Source organism: Eupeodes corollae, chromosome 1 (assembly GCF_945859685.1).
Source record: "Eupeodes corollae chromosome 1, idEupCoro1.1, whole genome shotgun sequence".
Classification (NCBI taxonomy): domain Eukaryota; kingdom Metazoa; phylum Arthropoda; class Insecta; order Diptera; family Syrphidae; genus Eupeodes; species Eupeodes corollae.
In genome coordinates, this window is record NC_079147.1 from 201378507 (window position 1) to 201399548 (window position 21042).

Here is a 21042-nt window from a genome sequence, read left to right on the forward strand (position 1 = left end):
TGCAGAGTAAAGGCAATAAAAAGATCTACAATCTTCCTTGAAATAAGATGATAATATCACAACGTTGTCATCATGAACCAACCTAATTTTCAACCAGTTTACATTATTGTTGCACTCAAATTGATTATTATGCTCCATATTTCTCAAATGTTTTGAGTAAATCATTGATACTTTTGTAACTCCGTTCCTACACAGGCGTACATTCGCAACATGTTATCATTGTCAGCAACAATAAGTTGTGAATTGCGCATTGCATTTTTGCTCAAGAAAATTCGTCTTTATTACGTGCAACTCACTCAAATGGCAAACGAACGATACCACACGAAACAAACACGACAGCGAATTCTTTTTAGTTCATTCCCTATCGTAGGGCTAGAACGGAGGTAAACCTGGAGAGTGTGATAATGTCGAAAAGATTTTTTCATTTTCACGTTCAAAAAGAGTCTTAGCAAATTTTGTTGAAAACAAATCATCTTAACATTAGCGCTCTAGAAACTCTTCAGTGAATTTTAGTGGGATTTCCATACGAGACTGTATACCTCTGTTTTTTAAAATGTACCTACAGTGCATCGCATCCTCCATTTAAATTGGATCATTGAGTTAAGGCCGTTAAGTTCGTGAAGGTTGGTCGTCAGTATAAAAGTGACTTTCACGGAACATAACTTTACGAAAAAAGTAGACCAAACTATACCGTTTCTACCTTCAAATGTTATAAATTCACGAAAAAGGAACAATACAAAATAACAACAAAACTTTTCGAAAAATTAAATAGTTCCACAATAGTTAACGAAAAAATTTTAATATTCGAACGTGACTCGAAACCTAATTTCAATAATAACAATACAGTAATATGAAGTTTTTGGTACGGTACGCACTTTTTAACTTAACCTGCATGTCATCTACAACATAACACGTGTCAAGGAAGTTCATCGTTGATTTTCTGTTTCTTAAGAGTTGACATTTTGTTTGTAGGGGTTAAGAAATGAATTGTAATTCAAGAGCTTTGTCCTATAATGCTAAGGGTCTGAAGGTAATTGGAAAATGGATCTATTCAGTGCATAAAAGGATACAAAAACATGTGTAAAAACAACATGTAAAAAACAAATGTAAGTATTTTTGATCTTATTTTAATAAAGTTTTTATTTCCCTGAAATTCTATTTCTATTTCTATTCTATAATTTTGTTAAGTACAGAAAAAAAGCTGAAATATATCGTGAGACAAAAACATGTGACACATGTTATTGAAAACTTCAATCTTGATGGTTGACTTATGCCGGTGTGGTGTATACTCACTGTCATTCTCACATCGTCACCTTGCTAAGGGGTAAATGGTTAAACAACTTTGACCTCCGTATTATCATCATCATTATTATCTTTATCTCCCTTGGCCTTGTCTGGTACGAAAGAGAAAAGACAAAAATAGAAAATGCACCAATTTGTCAGCGGAACAACTAACATTGTTTATGTCTAGCAAACGTTACTTTAATGTACGTATATGTATGCGAATAATATCCTGAACATGTTGCCTGATGGTTTGGGTTCAGACTTTGAGGCTATAGTTATATGTGGCCTTTGTATATATATAGTTTTTATATACAAAGATGTGGCCTCTTCAGTTAACCTGAGTTGTTCTGCTCACCAGAGAGGCAATGAAGTGCTTACAAATACTTGAAACTAAACACAAACAAAACTACGTTATTTATTTAGTACTATTATTTTAGTATATTCCTGTAGAAAATTTTTGAAATACAGTTTGGCATAATTTCGAATTGTTTTCTGAAATGGCATGCATATAAATTTGATTCGACGAATCTCGAACGCGTTGAGCGTTTATTCATTTTTTGAATACGGATTAATTTCGAGAAAAAATAAGAAAATCAAGTTTTTTTTGTTTAATATGGGATTGTATTAAAATTTTTATTTTCCTGGTACATTTATATATCCTTAAATTCTGGATATATTTTCAAATAAGTTCTTTGGATACACGAGAAAGTTTGTGCGACAATCCTTTTTGCTGAAGAAGGTCTTAAGGGTATAGTTTAAGACATTTTACTTTACTACTGATAATCCCTTCTTATATGTTCTGTCAGTTACTAGTTGACAATGTTAAAATTCTCTGCATTTTTGGTGACTCCACAAACTTAAAATTAGCCCACATTAAACACCTAACAAATAAAATTGAGTCCACTGAAAAATGGACACTAAGGCCTAAAATATGTAAATAATATTATAGATATTGAAAACAATATGAAAATGGGACGTCTGACGAAAATTAGTTTGAACTTTGTTTTTTTTTAAATGCTTACATAAGACTTGGAAGTTTGGACACAAATTATCGATTAAAATATGTTACAACCACCCTGTATTGCCAAATGCAGTCTTGCCAACTACTTAATTGTATGAATATTATCATTAATTCTAATTGTTCTAACTCTCTTTGGTGATATCTCTTATGATGTGAACATCTTGTTATTGCTATAATAAAATATTATAATTTACTTTTGTTAATTGAATTACAAATATTCTTGCCTTTTATTTAAGAAACTATAAAACGCAACAAAATACAAAACATAAAATAGCGATGATAGACGATCATTTTTTGTACCATTCTAAACAATATTTTTGAGGTTCTCGAAAAACTTATTGCTCAATGGAGAAAAGTAAATGTTTGTCATACACTCTACAACATAGAAGGCAAACAAGAGACGGAATATAAGAACAGTTTGCCTTACATAAGAAAAGTTTGTCCAATATAAGAAAAGTTTGTCTTATATCACGCCAGAAGCTCAGTAAAGCAACAGCACTTTTTCCTTTTTACCTCTATGTATATGTAAAAGATAACTTTGTGCCTTCCCATGCATAATCAATTTATTGTTAGTATTTCATTCTGTTGGACCGTTACGATTGATTAAGATTATGAGTGTTATTTGCATGGCGTCGCATATCGTTTCCTCCCTAAATGCTTATTAATCATATCAGTTTTATACCAAACTAAAATGTATGTATACCCCAGAAATATAGAAAATCAATCTGCAAGATAAACAGAAAGTGCATTCGAGAGATTGGAAATATAAATATTGTAATTGTAATAAGACGGCTCGAGTTGGTAATGTTTTGATGTGTGTTTCTTTCTGTTATTGGGAGTAAAATCTAGAACACGATTGTATAAAAATACGAGAATTAAATTTGTACACGAATTTAATTGAGTAACTTTATTGATTGGTTTCGAAGTAAAAAGTTCATCTTTTTTGGTATATTTCTGTTGTCCTGATGGAAATCTACAAAGTAAGTTTCGTCTATCTCTTTATGTTATCCATGTTAGTAAAAAGTTCTTTAAATTTTGTCTATGCTTTCGTCTTTATCCTGATGGCAAGGATTTTGTATTTGTTTTGCAATATACATATGGCTCGATTGAATGACGACTTAACCAACTATAAATAAGAACAACCATTGTATGCAGGTTGTGTTAAGTGCCACAAATTTTCATCATTTAAAGGATATAAGCATTAAAAATGTTTGATTTTTTAGCATTTATGAATGCCACATTTATGCATTATCCAAAAACGGAAAAAATGTCATCCTAAAGCATGTTCGCACAAAAATCCTTTACACGCACAAGTAAGTTTTTTCTTTCATGTATATTTCTGTGCGTCTGTTACTGTTCTAGCTCATTGGTGTTTTAAATTATGTTGAAGTTGTATTAATGTTTGTGTTTATAACAATAAACAGGCCAAGAGCAACACTTGTATTTTTAAAATAAATCAGAATCAAGTTTGACGTCAATAGAAATGGTATTTCTTTATATCAAAAAAAGGTAGCCTTCATTAAAAAATATTCGTATTTTAAATAAATTGATGACTGATTACAACACAATACATTCCTTCTCATGTCAACATCCCCAACATTTCAAATAAAAGCAACAAATTTTATAGCCTAACACGAGCTCCAAAAGGTTTATATGTAACTAATAATGTATACGCATGACCTAATCTATACAATCGCCAAGCTAATTAGCTGGTCCACACAAATACGTATATATGAATGTATGTATATGCACGTTTCGTGTATACACTTGTAAAGCAATCTTCTCTGCCTTATTCCTGAAGACCGTATAGAGTCCACGGTACCTGCTGACACCCTTCTACTAGACATGACCAGACAAACGCAGTAATTTTCCCCATGACTGGCTGAAAATGTAAGTCGCAATTTGTCAATAGTTTTGCTTAAGGCAATCATTTTGATGCTGTTTTTTGACTCATTTCAGTGGTCTTTCATCTTTTATTTTGTGGAGGTGGGGTGGTATGGTGATATCAAAATCTTGATCAATTACTTGTAAATGCACAATGAGTACCTTACGGTAAAATTCCATTGTGTAATGTGTAGTGGTCGTTGCACAAAGTGGGTCAAAAGATGTTTCTTTTGCTGAGGGCAATATAAACCATAACATAAGGACTACCAGTCTTTCTAAACGACCAACTTTATATCTGCAGTACAGTTCTTTGACTCCATACTTTCCACCGCGTCATTATCCTTTATATTAGGTTTATTTGTTTTATATCTTTTCATTTAATTTGGTCACAAGACGAAGAAAAGAAAATGTTGAGATTTTTCCCTTTTGACACCATTTTTCGAATACCCGAGTCTCCCATCATCACCATAATCATTATCATCATCATCTCTCCTCTTTGACTGCGAAATCGTTTGTGTTGTGGGTGTGTTATTTGATTACAAGCATTTGATATCAATGCAAATAATAATTATTAATATCAAAACGAGAGGAGAAAGAATCCAATTAAAATAGAAAACACGGTTACAGCTGATTAATGTGAAAGAAGTCTCCCCTACACAGAAGAGATTTTTAAAAAGAAAATCAGCTTAATGATAAACGTGATATTCTTCTTAGGTGAGTTTGTTATAAAGGTTGAGGTTACATGATGTGTTGGTTGGTCTCTTCACAGCTTTCAATAGCACCTCTCTTCTCTTGGATAATCCAAAGTCAATTTTCTTTTTAAAAGCTTATTCAATGAAATTTTGAGTAATTATTGGATTTAATATCAAAAGAAACAGACTGTTTGATATTTCGTATTCCAATCCAAGTGTTATTTTTTTAATTGACATGTATTCTGCTATATGGTACTTCCTAAAGTACAGTCAAAGAAATAATTTATCTAAAAAATTCATGAACAAAAATAATTAGTAAAGGGTGACCTAAAATGCAAGAGCTTTCCGCTAATTTCCTTATCAAACATGAAAACACAAGTGCTATTGCAGTTTAAATAGCTTTTAATTTTCAACTTTAAAATGATTTTGAATTATTAGATCTGCAATCAATTTATTTTGGGGCACCCTTTATTCAAAAATTTTCACGGATTTCTGTAGTATTTAATTGTGAACAAGCAAATATCAGCGTCAAGAATTATCTTTGGTCTTTATTGTAAGCAACAATTAACTTGTCATTTCATCTTGTTCAAAAACTAAAAATCAAAACTCATTAAGAATAAAAAAATTAAATGCATCAAAGCCAAATTTAACACCAAAACCTTAAACTTAAAAGAGGGAAAAAACCTTAATTTCACTTCTTCTGATTGGAATACAAGTTTTGTTTTCCTTCGTAACTATTCTTTTACATGTATCTTTCATCAGAGCTTTAGAGAAAGGTATTGATTGTAATAAAAAAAACAATAAAGATATTGATGGCAAAATCCTAATTCCTCAAATATTCTTATTTTTCATTTATGTATGATGTGTTATTGCTCTCAGTTTGCGTGTGTATTAATTTTTTATGAATTAAATGTTAAAAATTGAAATATAGAAACCAAAACCAATTTATCATACGAAAAAGTACATCGCAACATTAGAAATCAATTTCAGAAGACTAACTTGTGTTCGATTGCAAACTTAACGATAATACTATCTTTAGGGAGTTTCCACCACTAATCAAGGTATACATACCTACAACTAAACTGTTATATGGTTACCATTTTGCTTTTGTCGTTTTATTTTATATTTGGAATAAATGCAATAAGCTGAAATTTTATTTCATTTTACACTCATTGGAACTTACGTACCTACAATCCTTTTAAATGATATTTGTTTTTTTGAAAAATATGCAATATGTAAGTAAGATTATCTACTTTGAAGGCACTGTAAACTTTCCACAAACTATTAGGTTTGTTTTGATGTTCCTCAGATTACATACAGGAAAGCATGGAAATTAACGGTTTACTATAAAAGGATTTAAGAGTTTTAGTTTAAAAAAGGTTTTCTTTTTTATGAATTTCGTTGGAAACAGTGGAATGTAAGTAGCTTACAAAAAGAGGCTGACATGAGACCCACACTGATAACTAACCATCTGTGCTCGTTTGTCGAAAATTTGTGTTGTTGTGTTATGTAAAAAAAGTTGTTAATTGTTTTTCTTTTAAAAATTATCAAAAAGTTAGCAACGATGTTTCGCATAATGATAAAATAACTTTGATTCAATATCTATTTTTTTCCCGAACATTTTTGGTCGAAAATAAGTTTTTACCAATTTTATTACCATTTTTTGACAGTTCTTCTTATTATTATTATATTAAAATACAGATTGGATTTTTCTTGCAATATCAGCTAGGACAGAATAAAATCATTTTAAAGTCGTTACCTTCAATTATGCAGGTGGTATAGGGAAATAACATTTTTACACGATTGAAAAGAAATTTGTAACAAAAATTGTATTCTATTTAATTAAGGTATTAGAGTTTGTGGACTTATGTATATTTTTGTAAAAAGAACCGGTACTAAAAACTTTGACCTTCGTTGTAAGAATTATTTTTGAGGTTTATTACTCGTGGTGACAAATATTTTTATTCAGTTTTTCTCAAAATTATACTTGAGTAGAATCACGTCACATAATAAAATATAATTAAAGTCGCTAGCGCTCGTGAGATATCTTGGATCAGCTAAAATTTTTACTTTTAAATTTAAATAGCTATGGTAATACTACCGCCCTCTAAATTTGTTTAAAGTCCTTTCTGCAACTTTTCGTAATATTATTTTTGTAACAAAATTTATTAAGAGTTGAACTCTTTTCTATATCTTCAGATATGGACGACGAAAAAAGCTTCCCGAACCAACGTACATACGGACGCACCTATTTCTCTCTAAAAATCTTTTGTTTTCAGTCTAGGGACTTTGAAACGTGGACAAATGTCAAAAGGTTCAACTTGACAAATCGGACCGATAATAACTTCGTGTGGGAAGTTAAAAAGAAATGCACTTACAATTCAATTTTCATTCAAAAGCTAGTACTGTTTTTATGGTCTATTAGCTTTACCTTGGTGAAATAAAAGAATATGGCCACACTGTAGGTATGAAAATACTATAATAGTGCAATCAATTTTGTTGGAAATATAGAAGAAAAAGTTACCTGCCCGTTTTTCTTTATTTTGGAATACAATAAAGTTACATGATTGTTATTTCATCGATTAGTTTCCTATCCAAGTTCATGTAGTTCAACTACAAACTCAACATTCTTCGGGCTGAAGATACACTTATACATGGCATAGTAGCTTTTTGTAAATGAACTCAATTAATCGAATTGTGCGGATGAATTGGAACAAACAAATAATAGAAGGAAGGATATTGCTTAAAGCTGTTGAATTGATGTACAATTACATTATGAGAGGAAGTTTATATGAACCTGTTCAAGTAGAAAGATAGCACGATTATATAGGTGACTGTGAGATCGATAATAATATTAGGAAAAAGAGTGCTTTTAGAAATAACATTCGAATTAGCTTAAGCATGTCATTGCCTTGATATAGCTGCTATTTTTATTATTTTGTGATTTTATCTTAACAGAATATAAGCTTTAACAGGAAATAATATATTTATCCATGTTAGTAGTTTTTTTTGTAACCAAATGCTCAGCTGCTTGTTTTTAAAATGAAATTTGTTAAACGTGTAAATAACTTACATTTTTGAAAAACTCTTTATCTAGTGTATCTTGTGTTCTTTTTTTGACTAAAAATGAATAAAAGCATACTGAATTGTTACTTTACAAATTTTAAACAAGTTTCAAGTTTTTTCAAATCATACGGCAATACTTTCAAAGAAATACAAATGTATATTTAGGTGACCTATTTATAGGAGGAAAATTAAGCTTTAAAAAAATCTTTTAAAATTCAAAATTATCACCTGTACAGGTGGGATGCGCACTAACAAACGCAACCGCTACCGCCAGCTAGATAGCTCAGACTCTAATCGAAAGAGAAAGGAAGACAACATATCGAAAAATTAACTGACCTAAAATTCTCGCTCGAAAACGTTGCGAGCTCCTGTACTATAATACTAATATAAATGCAAATAACTATCATAATTTCAGAACAATTTATGAGCTTGTTCTTGTCATTCATAGAGTGAGAAGTTACTAAAAAAAGATCCAATTTTATTAATTTTTAGTCCAACAATATAGTATAACAACACAATGTAAAGAAATAAACTGTCGTTCAAAACTCGCTTGTTTTTATGTTACCAGCAATTAATGAGTCATTTACAGAAGAAACAATATTAAATTAACAAACAAAAATTAATTTTTTAAAAAGCAGTTTCATGCGATTTTGTTAAAACTTAAATGCACACCTATAGTTTACAATTTGTATGCAAAATTGCTGCAAAATAATCAATCAATGTAATTAGCCCATTTAAATTCCAGGTATTCATAATCGTAATAAGTATAAGTAGAACATCTTTATACTTAAAGAAAAAAATCACTTTTTTTGTGCACTTTATATAGCCCCTCTTTCTTTTCTGTTTCCAAAACTTCATAAAGTACGATATAACCAATTTGTTGCATTATCCATTCCCTACCGGAAACCCTTAGACTAAAAACATAGGATGAAAAATTGTGTGAATTTTATAATGTTATTCCTCACATTTACGTCATTGGATCAAATTAAGGTATTCAAAAGAACAAAAGAGGGCTGTGGAATTATTTTTACTAAGAAAATAGTATTCTTAAACATCTAAAGATGCTGCAAAATGAAAGTTCTCAGAAAGGTATAGGAGAGTATAAGATAGCTCAATTTATGAACTAAATAACAATTTCTTATGCACTAGATTTTTGAAAGGAGTAAATCGGGACATCAATTTATACAACTTCGCACAAAATTAGGTAATTTTCTTTCGCTAAACTCTTCTCTGTTCAGGAAAATAAAAGTCAAATTATACCCGAACCTAGAAAGTCGTCTATATAACAATGAAGACGATAACTGCTCTGTTCTATTTTTCATCTTAGACACCCAGTTCATGGAAAGCTAGTTATCGAAGGCAAAATCAGAGATGTAAGAAAATAAATACTGAACTACTATTGCAGATGAGAGGGTACATTTTCGTTTCCTCGTCCTGTCATTCAATTTCTTCTTGTATTTTTTATTCAATCCTAAATAAATCATTAAAATTTTCCGGTTTTGAATCTTTTACAATTGAGATAGGTATAAGTTTTGTGTACCCATTTAGAAACTCTTATATTAAAAGTCCTTTAATTTTCTTCTTCCCTATTTCGAATTTAAGGAAGCATTATCATCAGGAACCTCAAATCTAAAAAAATATAAATACAGCTTACTTCACCCTTGTCGATATTAAGGAGTTGTTTTGTATGTTGTATATACATTTTAAGATAGGGAGAATATTAAATGCACATTAACTATGAAAATGTAAAATCAATTCAATTTTCAATTTCAGAATTAATTGTTGTTTATAATGTTTTAAGTAGAAAAATAGTCTTTAGAAATAATGGTTATTTGCTTCAATAAGAAAAATAAGTTGTGAATCCAAGAAATTTAATACAAAATGTCCTTACTTTGAAAAAGTTTTGATATGTACTACACCAACATTCCTTGTCCGCTTTACTCAAATTCAATCAATTGAATGTCGAAAATGGTTAAACGAAAATTAAACATGGTATACAACTACAAGGCGCCTCTTGTTCCGGTTTTTGGAGATGGTCGAGAACGAGTGCGAAATACTTGATGGCAAAATAATTATTTAAAGCCAATTAATTCAAATGCAGGATTTTCTCCAAACATGTAGAGATGTGGCACTTTAGTGTTTTAAATTTGTTAATAAATTAGATTTTTTAATAAAGTATTTGATTATTGTAGAATATAAGTTAATTTATGATTTTGTTTCAAATTAATGTTCACTATAAGTTCAACTTAATTGAAATTTTAGAAAGCGTAACCTCTCTTCCTCTATTACCCTACAATATGATGCGACATTTTATGAAACTAGTTTGGATTGAATTGAACTTTCACTTAGCAATACATTTTCATCATATCAGCAACCTTCAACTTATTTTAAATTATACTTAAGTTTATTTTTGAAAAGATGCCGCATCTGATCTAATCAATTTTTTTTCTTTCAAAAGAACACACATTATTTTAAAATTTCACTTAAACACTAAAAGTATAACCCCTTAATTAAATACCACAAAGTCTCATTTTTAAATTAATACATTTGGAAAGAGGGGCAGGAACAGTACACTCCAAAACTTCATCATAAATTTAAGAGTACTCCATCAGAGCATCGCGTTCCACAATGATATAGAATAAACAATGTTTCACTTGACATCGCCAACATTAACCCTCTTTCATATAATTATTCCGACAACATTGTTTCTGGAAAAACGTGGGGGCTCAGAGGATGACACCAAAAGGAACATCAAAGGACAATATTTTCCTTCTTAGGCACCCTTCTTAACTATTAATTCTTGTAGTGTCATTTTCGACGCTCATGGCGTCTCGAGGGTTCACTTTCATTTTACTCTCAGAAATTTTTCTTAGAAAGACTGTGTAATGGTAAGGGTTGAATGGTTAGGTATACGAAGTCAAGGGTTTACCTGGTCATTTTCATAACTAGTCTTTTCCTTCCACTTAAAGTCTTCTTTGCTCATTTTTGTTCCTCATTAAGATCCGTTGACTATAGTGAAAATAATGTAGGTTGATGCCTCATAATATAATGCGATGATGTGTAACATAAAGTCCCCGATTAGTACATATAAATTTCAATTAATAAAAAAAAACAGTAAAGGTTCCAAAAGTAAGCCAAATGCTCACAAGGAAATTTTTTAAATGCCTTCCCTTACGATACCGCAAAGTTTTTAATCGTCATCAGCATCCTATATCAAGAACTAAGAAAAAAATATTAATCTCGATATCCTCAAATTAATCCACAAATTTTAGGGAGACAACACTGAAAAACTTGACAAAAGTGTCCCCAACAACAAACCAGCAGAGTTTTCTTGGGGCGACTATCACATTAGGAAAAATAAAAAAAGAAAAAGTTAACTCAAAATTATCTTGATGGTAATAGTTCTCGTTGACAAAAATACTTTTTTAAATTAATTATTTAGGAACATAAATGACTGTCAAACGTTGTTATTAAGGACCCCATCACTGGTGCAGACGGACAAAATTCACATTGTTTTTAAAATCTATTTTTGCATTTAGATGATTAAATTTCCAGGAACTTGTCACAATTCGGTAAAGGTACAAGAACGATTTAAATTGGTATTTTTTGAAAAAGGTGCTATATTTAATTTAATTAACATACAAATGTACTGAACAAAAATCAAATACTTCGAGCAAGGACATATTTTTGAAGTAGGTATTTCGAAAATGTCACATACGCTTTTTAAGGTCGACATAAGTTCTTAAATACTCCTCTTTTACACATCACTGACGTAGCAGAATTTTTCAATTTTTTGCTTCAAAAAATTATATAATTGAATTGTTCTCCTGAATAATCTACATTGAAGAAAAGAAAACAAAAAATAGAAAAACACACACGTCTCCTCAACTTCTACCCTAGGTCGTGTTTTTGGTCTTATTTATTTATTTTTATATCGTAAAAAACTTATTTCCTTAAATTAAATTCATGCTTCGAAAAGATGTTTGTAATGGACTTCAATTTGTCACTCAGAATGTTAAAAAAAATACAAATTTAAACAAATAAACAAATACTAAAACCATGTTTAGAAGCTGTGTTTATTAATTGCACTACCTTCATTAGCTAAGAAAATTGTTATTATAAATTTCTGTGATTATATTTTAGATTTTTCTTTAACTTTCGAAACTTAACGCAGCGATTACTTAAGTTTTTTTTTTAAGCAAAAAATTGAAACTTTCGTTTACTTTATTTTGTAACTTTTTTTCATATAAATTAATGATTTTATTGTTCTACACTTTCAGAATAAATCATGACTCTCCGAACATGCATTTATATATTATGAACTAAAAAATCTCCGCCTGAACAACAAATTTGTTGTAAGTTTCAAACAAAAAATTACCGAAAAACCAACGATTCGAAAACAAATATTTGCTCACATACCAGTTAAGTGGGTAGTGTATGCACGACAGGTATATGTTATACGAAACTTATAAACAATGAATTTAATGAAAAAAGCAATAAAATAAAAACTAACAAAGTTTTAGGAATTTTAGATGGATTGTTTTTTTTTAATTTTTTTTAATTAGTGAAATGAAAAAGTTTAATTTATCTCATGGAAAATAAAAATAAGTAAGTATTTTGGATTCTAGTTCGGTTTACTCAACTACAATCTAAGCTTTGTTTTCAGTGTAAAATGTTCCGAAAATATTAGAATCCTTGTATATTTACTCAAAAGGTTCAAAGTTAAACAAACACATATATATGTATGTGTGATTATGCAAAAGTTGGGTAACTTTTGAGGATATTTTGTTAACGTAGTTATTAAATCAAACTTCATCAAATTCGGGTGCACATACATATTTCATAGCTTATCTAATTAATATATTGTTATCAATCGGGACAGTCACTTTTTTGAGTACATTATAAGATATTTAAACATTTCAGAATTTGACTGACGAGGTAACAAAGTACTGAAAGATGTTATACACAGTTTTGAAAGTCTTATAATAAAATTTAATACAAATTGGTAAAAATCTCTTAGAATTTAATAATGATCACTTAAAATCACTTTTAAACAGACTTTTGACATTTAACGCAATGTTATAAGTAATGAACAAATAATATAGACACAATCTAACATATTCATCTTAAAAGTACTAATGATCAGGAAATGAAGAACAATAACAATATACCTGGCACAGGACTGTCGCCATAGGACTGACAAAAAAGACGAAGTTTGAGATTGTAAACTTGAATCTCAACAAACTACATTTTAACAAATAAAAGTCTAATATGAATAAAAAAAATAAACTTTAGATTAACAAAAAATTAACGATTCACGTTAATAAATATAACCCAAACTCCGGTGCAGTTATAACGGCCGACAAATTGTGCGACCCGCAACTAACTTTATTACCAACATTAAAATTCAAAGTGTGATTTGACGTTGAGTTGGCAATATTTCGCACGAATTTTAAATTAAAAAAAGAGGCTAGGATGCGGCCCACACTGATAACTTCCCATCCCGTCTGTCGATTTTTACCAACTTAATACATTTTTTTGTAGGTTTTTATTTTTTGTAAAAAAAACTATTCATTCGATTTTTCTCAAAATTTGTCCTAGTGTTGAAAACATTATTTCTTATAAGTAAAAATTAGTTAGAAGCTATTATTTTAAAATATTCTTCTTTAATATCACGTTACAATATATTATATACAATTTAATTCAAGCCTCTAGCGTTTTTGGTTCGTAAGATATTTAGAGTTAACCAAAATGTTCACCTTTTTTAAACTGCTAATGGTAAAAAAAACACCCACGCAATTTTCTTGAGAGCCCTTTCTGCATTTTTCTGCCTTATTATCAAATTTTCAATTTGACAAATCGGAGCCATTACAATAACTTCCTATGGGAAGTTAATAATACAAAACGGACTGACGAATAAAGCTACACACAAAATTTCTTATTTTTTTAAATTAAGTGGAGACAGCATTAGGAAAGTTATAGTATATAAAACTATACATATCACAGATTGTATTAAATTGATAAGTTTTCTCAAACCAATGACAATGTTTTATAGGCAGTAACTTAATTGTTGTTTTTCGGGGTTATGACATCCCGAATGACTGACCTTTTAGGAACTAATTGTATTTTTTAATAACTTGTATTCAAAATGAAGAACTTGGTGACTAAATATAGGTTTTTCCATTGTTTTAAAATAAATTGTAATCTCAATAAATTAGAATAAGACTTTGTTTTGGTTGATGACTTCGAGTTACCCAGTTTTTGTATAACTACATATCTTACTGAGGGAGTATATTTTAGAGTATGCAAACCTGCATAAAATGTAGCTTATTGCATCAGGAAAGTTCAAATATTCAGCTTTGAAAATATAACAGACAAGTCAATTCCCACTATTGCAAAAATTTTTGTCTGCTTCATTTTTTGTTGAAATCAGTCTTTTAGTTAATCTGAATTTTTCAACTGCAACCTAAAGTAGCTTATTCTTTTTGTTTTTTATTTAAATAAGGGAGAATGGTAATTCGGGAAACCCTGTTATTTAACCTGCCACTTGTTATGCCAATGACTCAGTGTACATTAAACATTTTCAAAAAAGCCCTAAAAAACACAACAAAACTTAAAACACATTCCCAGAATGTAAAGGTGTGAGTTAAATCCATCAATTCACTTTCATTCATATAAATATTTAATGACAAAGCTTTTATGGCAATTGAATGGACAATGAAATTTGCTTCAACCCTATTTCTACGATAAACATGCACAGATGCATGAACTATCCTGTACGGTCCATCGATTTCCCTTTCCTCACACTTCTGTAATCCATTAGCTATCCTCCCATTTCACCAAAATAATCAACATCTATGTCTTCTGATATTGTTGTCTGTCCAGTCAAATCCAAGCAATATTTTTTCTTATATAAGAATTGTTAAAAAAAATTGTTTTGAACTGTTTTTATAGTGTCAAAATACTTACACCAATCAAAGGGCAGTGAAGTTACATCAAGTGATAGTAAATGTCTATCAAACAATTAACCTACAGATTTGCGAGATACACAGTTTTCGACAGAGGGATGTTAAATTTGGTATCCATGTTTTGTTAGTGTCTTTTTTCCAGACACTCTTTTTCAATCAAGTAAGGCTATATTTATTTGCTGATAGTGTATAATGTTTGAAGAGTGAAGCACAGGCCGTGCCGGAATTTTTTTTCAAAGGGGTGACACAAACTTTTTTTAAAAACAAATCTTGGCTAACATTATAGATATGTATATACAATGCAGACTTCTCGAACATGAAGATAAAGTGCGTATACGCCCGAGTGTTGCATTTCTTTTTATGCAAATGTTTAAATCTCAACAACTTTCTGAGATCAATTTTAGAAAGACGAACATTATTAAGGTTAAAATGTTTAAGAACAAAGGCCTCTTTTGAATTTTTTTTTGAAAGCCTAATTTGTAGGTATGTGTAGTAACATTACCTTACTGCAAAAAGTGATTGTTTTTTATAAAACAGGTTGAACGTCTCTGTTCATAACCTTCCTAGGAACGGTTATGTAATTCATTTTATTACCAAGTCTTTCTGACCATTCAAAAAGTGATTTTTTGGAAGGATTTATGCTGTGCAGCTTGCAGAATTTCCTAACAAGGAATAAAGGCATAGCAAAACAAGAAAAACTGTGATCGTTTTGCATTCATATTCTGTTTTCTTTTCTATGCCAAATGTGGAAATGCAGAGTGATACAAAAAATAAAACAAATTGATGAATATACTGGTATAAGCTAGTAAGCTTAGAGTGACGACGACAGTGGGTATTTTCAATTTTCAATTCGGATTTGAGTGGACAGGAGAGAAGAGCAACTCTGTCTGAGTTGCAAATAAAATTCTTTGGAGTCTCACAAAATTTACTTGTAAATATAACCTTAAATCTCTTGGATATAACCCAACTACTTTCGTTAACCGGCCCACATATTCAAAATTTCAGCAGACTACCAGACATACACAGCAGAAGCAATAGGGTACATACATAGATAGCAACTGTACAGCTCATGAGAATTTCGATGTGAATAAAGCATTTTATGAACTCAGTTGAGTGGGTTAGCAATACGAATAAAATGTAAATCTACTCGTTTATACAGTGTTGGCCAAAACTAAAGCAACTAGATTTCTTGTTTATATTTTTGGTGCACAAATTAATTGGTAGAAAAGATTGCTAATATTTTTTTGTATTACTTATTAAGTGTTTCAGATTGTGTTGGATCTTCAACAACCTTTTAACCGGAGATATAACACACCAAAAATAAAAACAAAATATCATTAAATTGCTTGTTTTGTACAACATATTGTATATGATTGGCCCTGTAATTGGGCACTTATTGTTTATCTCCTTTGTATGTTTGGGAATTCTTTGCCAAGACATTATTTTACAATAAAACGTTCTTTCAAGATATTAATATTTAAATGGAAACTTTTATTTTTAAAACCGTAGTATTTCATAACCACCTAATTTTTATATAATCCCAGCTATATGCGCCTTAGGTAATCATAAATGAACTGAAAATATATAAGTTCCTCGATGAATGACCCGTTACAAAAATTACCTATGGAAGTTAAAAGTTTTCGGTGACTATCAATCTATTTTAAGATTCATATATTTATTTAAAGAGGTTTATAAAAACATCCAATTCAACATTTTTATTTTTATTTACTTATAGGAATAGGATTTATTCGTATGTGAGAATGTAAGAAAAGCTTTAAAACATGCCAATTTGAATAGGAAATTGTCACACTTTTTAGTACTCATTAGCATTTTTGGAATGAGACAAGAGTACAAAAAAATGTAAAATTTGATGTAACAAAGTATTATTAATAAAAAGCTATTTTTAAAATAAAAATAACATAATTTTGTGTATATGTACTTCATACACAGGCACAGATATACATTTTGACAAAGTTACATCTTGAACATGAATCTTTGCTAATACTTTTTCGTAGAATTGTTCTGATTCACAAATTAAATACATTTCAGCGCTGGTCTAGGTAAGAAATATTTGAGTTAAAAGTTTGAAAAACTTTGGGCTCTACAGAAGGCAAACTTACGGAGATATGAGCATTCAAAATTCGAATAGGGATTTTCGTTCATAACTTTGTGTAAAGATGGCCTTATGCTAAATTGAAGTCGCATCAATCACAGTTTGGTAAAGATTTAAACAATATTACGCATATATGTATTTTTGTATTATTTATATAAGGTGATTTTTAAAAGCCATAGGAAAGTTTTTCAAAAAAAAACAATTCAAAAATATGCATAAAATCTTTATTTGAATCGATAGAACGGTCCATATAATTTTATGTTTAAAGATTATTTCATGCAAATGTTGACCTTGACTGCGCCACTAAGTCCAGTTTTGGCATACTTTTTCCAACATTTCGGCCTGTATCTCACGAATAAATGCTTCAATGTTAACTTCCAATGCGTCAATTGAAGCGAACTTGTCTATATATACATGAGCTTTAATATAGCTCCACAAAAAATAGTTAGCGTTAGATTGCAGCATCTAGGCGGCCAATTAACTGGTCCCGAACGTGAAAAAAAATGTTCACCGAACTCGCCTCTCAATAAGTCCATTGGTGCTCGTGTTGTTTGGCATATGGCACCGTCTTGTTGAAAACACATGTCATGCAAGTGAAGCTCTTGCATTTTGGGCAAAAATAAGTTGAATATCATCTCACGGTAGCGTTCACTATTCAGAGGTACGTTACGATTCGCATCATCTCTTCTAATAATAATAACAGCAATTCCCGAAGATACAAGTGCCAATGCAATTTTCTGTTCCGATCGAATAGTCGCTAAAATCAATGATACAAAGATAGTTTTGCCTATACCACCAGGTGCATGAAATATAATCCTGTATTCTTGGAAACGGCTTGCATGATTGTGTCATACACGTTTTCTGTTGAATATTCAATTTGGTTATATTCGATTCTACAAATAAACTTAAATCATTAGAATTGAACTCCTGCTCACGTTGCAATTCATGATGAAAAAAATCATGTATCTCACGATTTGGTGCGGTCATACCCAATTGTGCTATGCTAATGCTTTACTAACAATCGTTAGACACATATCTTCAATTATTATTACAGCTTCGTTCTTCATTTCCAGGGTAATTAACAAATCGGGCTTTCTCTAAGTATTAGTACAAATTGCTTGTATTTAGAAGTATAGAAAGATGTTGATTTTACACCTTTTCAAGATTTTTTTAAAAATTTTTCTACGTATAAACCGTCTCTGCGCTTCCACGAGTAATTCGAGACCAAAATTAGCCAAAGCGGTAAAGGCATTGTTTTGTTATAACATTACAACGAAAAGTGGCATTGATTTTTATATATATAGATAAATTGTCAAAAATCTATCTATGTAGTTTTATTTTCCTAATCTTCAAAAATACCTCTTTATGTGTTGAAAAGAATGAGCACCAAGCTTGTTTCTATTTTTTTTTTCTAACTCTGTATGTCATGTATACATGGCAGATAGCCCATACAAATGTACAAACAAAAACCAGACTTTATAGATCCAAAGTATATAGATATACGAGTATATAAGCAGAAAAGGCATTCTACTAATTTCTTTAATAATTATTTTATGAGTATATGCTTAGTCTTTTAATGTTTGAATTCGTTTTCTCGTAAGCATTTATAAGATGTTTTTAACTGAGTTCTTGTCTAGAACATGTAATCGGGTTAACAGTTGCATAATCTTTTGATGGAAAATATAAAAATAATCCAATTGAGAAGCGTTGAGAATTCCAATTAAAAAACGATTATTTGTAAGAAGCATGTGGGTGCTCAATGTCAAATTCAAGTGAATTTACGATTTAATGTTTTCCTAGAAATTTTCTTTTTTAGACATTCTTTGATTTTTTAAATATGATAAATTAATTTATAAAACATGTGCAATGTCTAAGTGGGCTTTGAGAAAAAATAGAGACAAAGAAAACTTGTTAATTGTAAGTCATGTATGAGGTTAAGTTTTTGTGTTTACCGTCTTTGCGAAATCCTTTAAAAAATGTTGTAGATATTACAATCCTTACTTTAATTCTATTTAAGCTGTGGGAATCCAAAAAGAATAATCCTTTGACCAAATTTAACAAAACAGTTTAATGCAAAATGTTACATGCAGTTCATCTTTTCTTTTTTATTTGATTGAATCTTAACAAATTTGTCTATATTTTAATTTAACAGTACTTTATTTCTTAAGGCCAAGGATGAAGTAACATCGAATTAATACAAAAAGTAAAATCGATAATTGCAAGTAACCACTTGATATTTCTTGAGTACAAATATAACTTATGGCGCACGACATAAAATTGCCCTCTTTCCTGAACGAAAAACTTATTTGTGTAAGGCTATGTTCTTGGACCACTTGTTAACCTTGAAAAGGAAATGATAAACGTTTCCAAAACAACGGTGACTAAAACACCAAATACAAAGTGTGTCCATTTGTTTCACAAACTTAAACTATTCCTTTTATTAAAGGTATTTCTCTTCAAAGTAAAATGATTCCTATTATCAAACAATTGCTGTAAAAAGAGCCCGATAGCAATCATCCTCCTGCAGTATAAGTATAGTTACACACTATCCCATACTCTTCACAAACTCGTGAAGACCCTAATGACTTTCTTATCCATAAATAGTTGAGCTTTGAGAAGCGAATATTTTCCAAGCTTTGTGTCCTTTGACATCCAGTCGACATTTATTTCAATTTCCTTGGAGAAAAACATAACGCTATAGAACTTAATGACCTATAAACATGCAAAAGTGCATGAGAAAATTGTGTTTAGTTTCATCCAAACTTGAATCGATTTAGTGAGATTAGCAAGATTATATGTACAGTTTTGCACTATTGGGCTCTTCAGTGGTGAAATTATGTTGAAGAAGACTTTTGACTATAAAAAAAGACAAAAATAAATAGAATGGCGCCCAGTTGACGTCTTTTAAAGATCAATAAGTAGTAAGGAAACCATAGAAAGACCACCACATATTAAATGTATGCCACTCATCTATAGCTAACTGTATTTTCTAACTTTTTTCATAGCCTTTAAGCGACATTTAAGTCCAGACAAATCTTGTAAAGCCCACCCTATTTTGCACCCAAATATGGGTTGGAAGAGTATAAAGTATCGTCTTACCATTTTAGCATAAGTATCGTTTGGATGAATGGGATTATAAATTCATAACGTTTACATTTCCGATCAATAAACTTTCACAAGCGAAAGAGAAAAGATTGAAAATCAAAACCCATGCGTATAGTAACGAACAGCGAGGGATGAGTATAAAAATAAAATTACCATCACCAGCCAGCCATTACAGATCTGCAGAGCCTGAGCATTTCTATTTGTATAGGCATCGACACAGAAATGAATTAAGACTGACAGTTTATACAGGTTGGATTTATGGCGGAAATAAATTTAGATTTACACCCGTTTTCCGTTCCAGAACTTAAGCTTCGAAATGTAAGGTACTATAACGATGATGACTGACATCCACGAGCCTTCCTCCAGACCTAAGTTCCTTGTAATCGTTTGGCTATACGTTAAGGGTATTTTCTTCTATTTATTCCCATCTTCATTGTTTTTATAAGTTCTCTGTTTTCTGTATTTCTTACGTTTACTTCAATTCAATATTTTCACTTTTAAAGGTTTAAAAAAGTGAATTATTGAAACGGTTTCCTCTGATAAATAAATAATTAAGATTAGATATGTGGAGATTGTGAAGAATCTTTATTTTTGTTTACTGCCTGGTGTATCGATAAGATGAAGTCTTTTGTAAAGCTGAATAGAAAAAAAACACATCGCACTATTCAGATTCACAATGCCTCAAGTTGCACTCTCTTTATTATTTGTATGCAGGATGTTATGATACGAAACACGCTGATTTGAAATAAGTTCATTTTTTTCCTGCGCATGTTGTTTATTATCCGTATGGTGGGTCATATGGTCTTTAGGAACCGGACTAAAAGACTTTTGTTTTGCTCTTCCTATTTCTTCGGTCAACTTGGTTACCTTCAGATTGAAGTATTTTTGGTGAATTGTTAATGTGTTTCT

General features: G+C 30.4%; 1 long non-coding RNA gene across 1 annotated transcript in view; it reads left to right on the forward strand.

Moving 5' to 3' along the window:
• Window positions 1-372: 372 nt before the first annotated feature.
• The window catches only part of LOC129941338 (uncharacterized), a 29419-nt gene continuing 8749 nt past the window's right edge, over window positions 373-21042 (forward strand). The window contains exon 1 of the long non-coding RNA XR_008780850.1: window positions 373-1106. This is a non-coding gene — a long non-coding RNA (uncharacterized LOC129941338). The remainder of the gene's footprint in view (window positions 1107-21042) is intronic.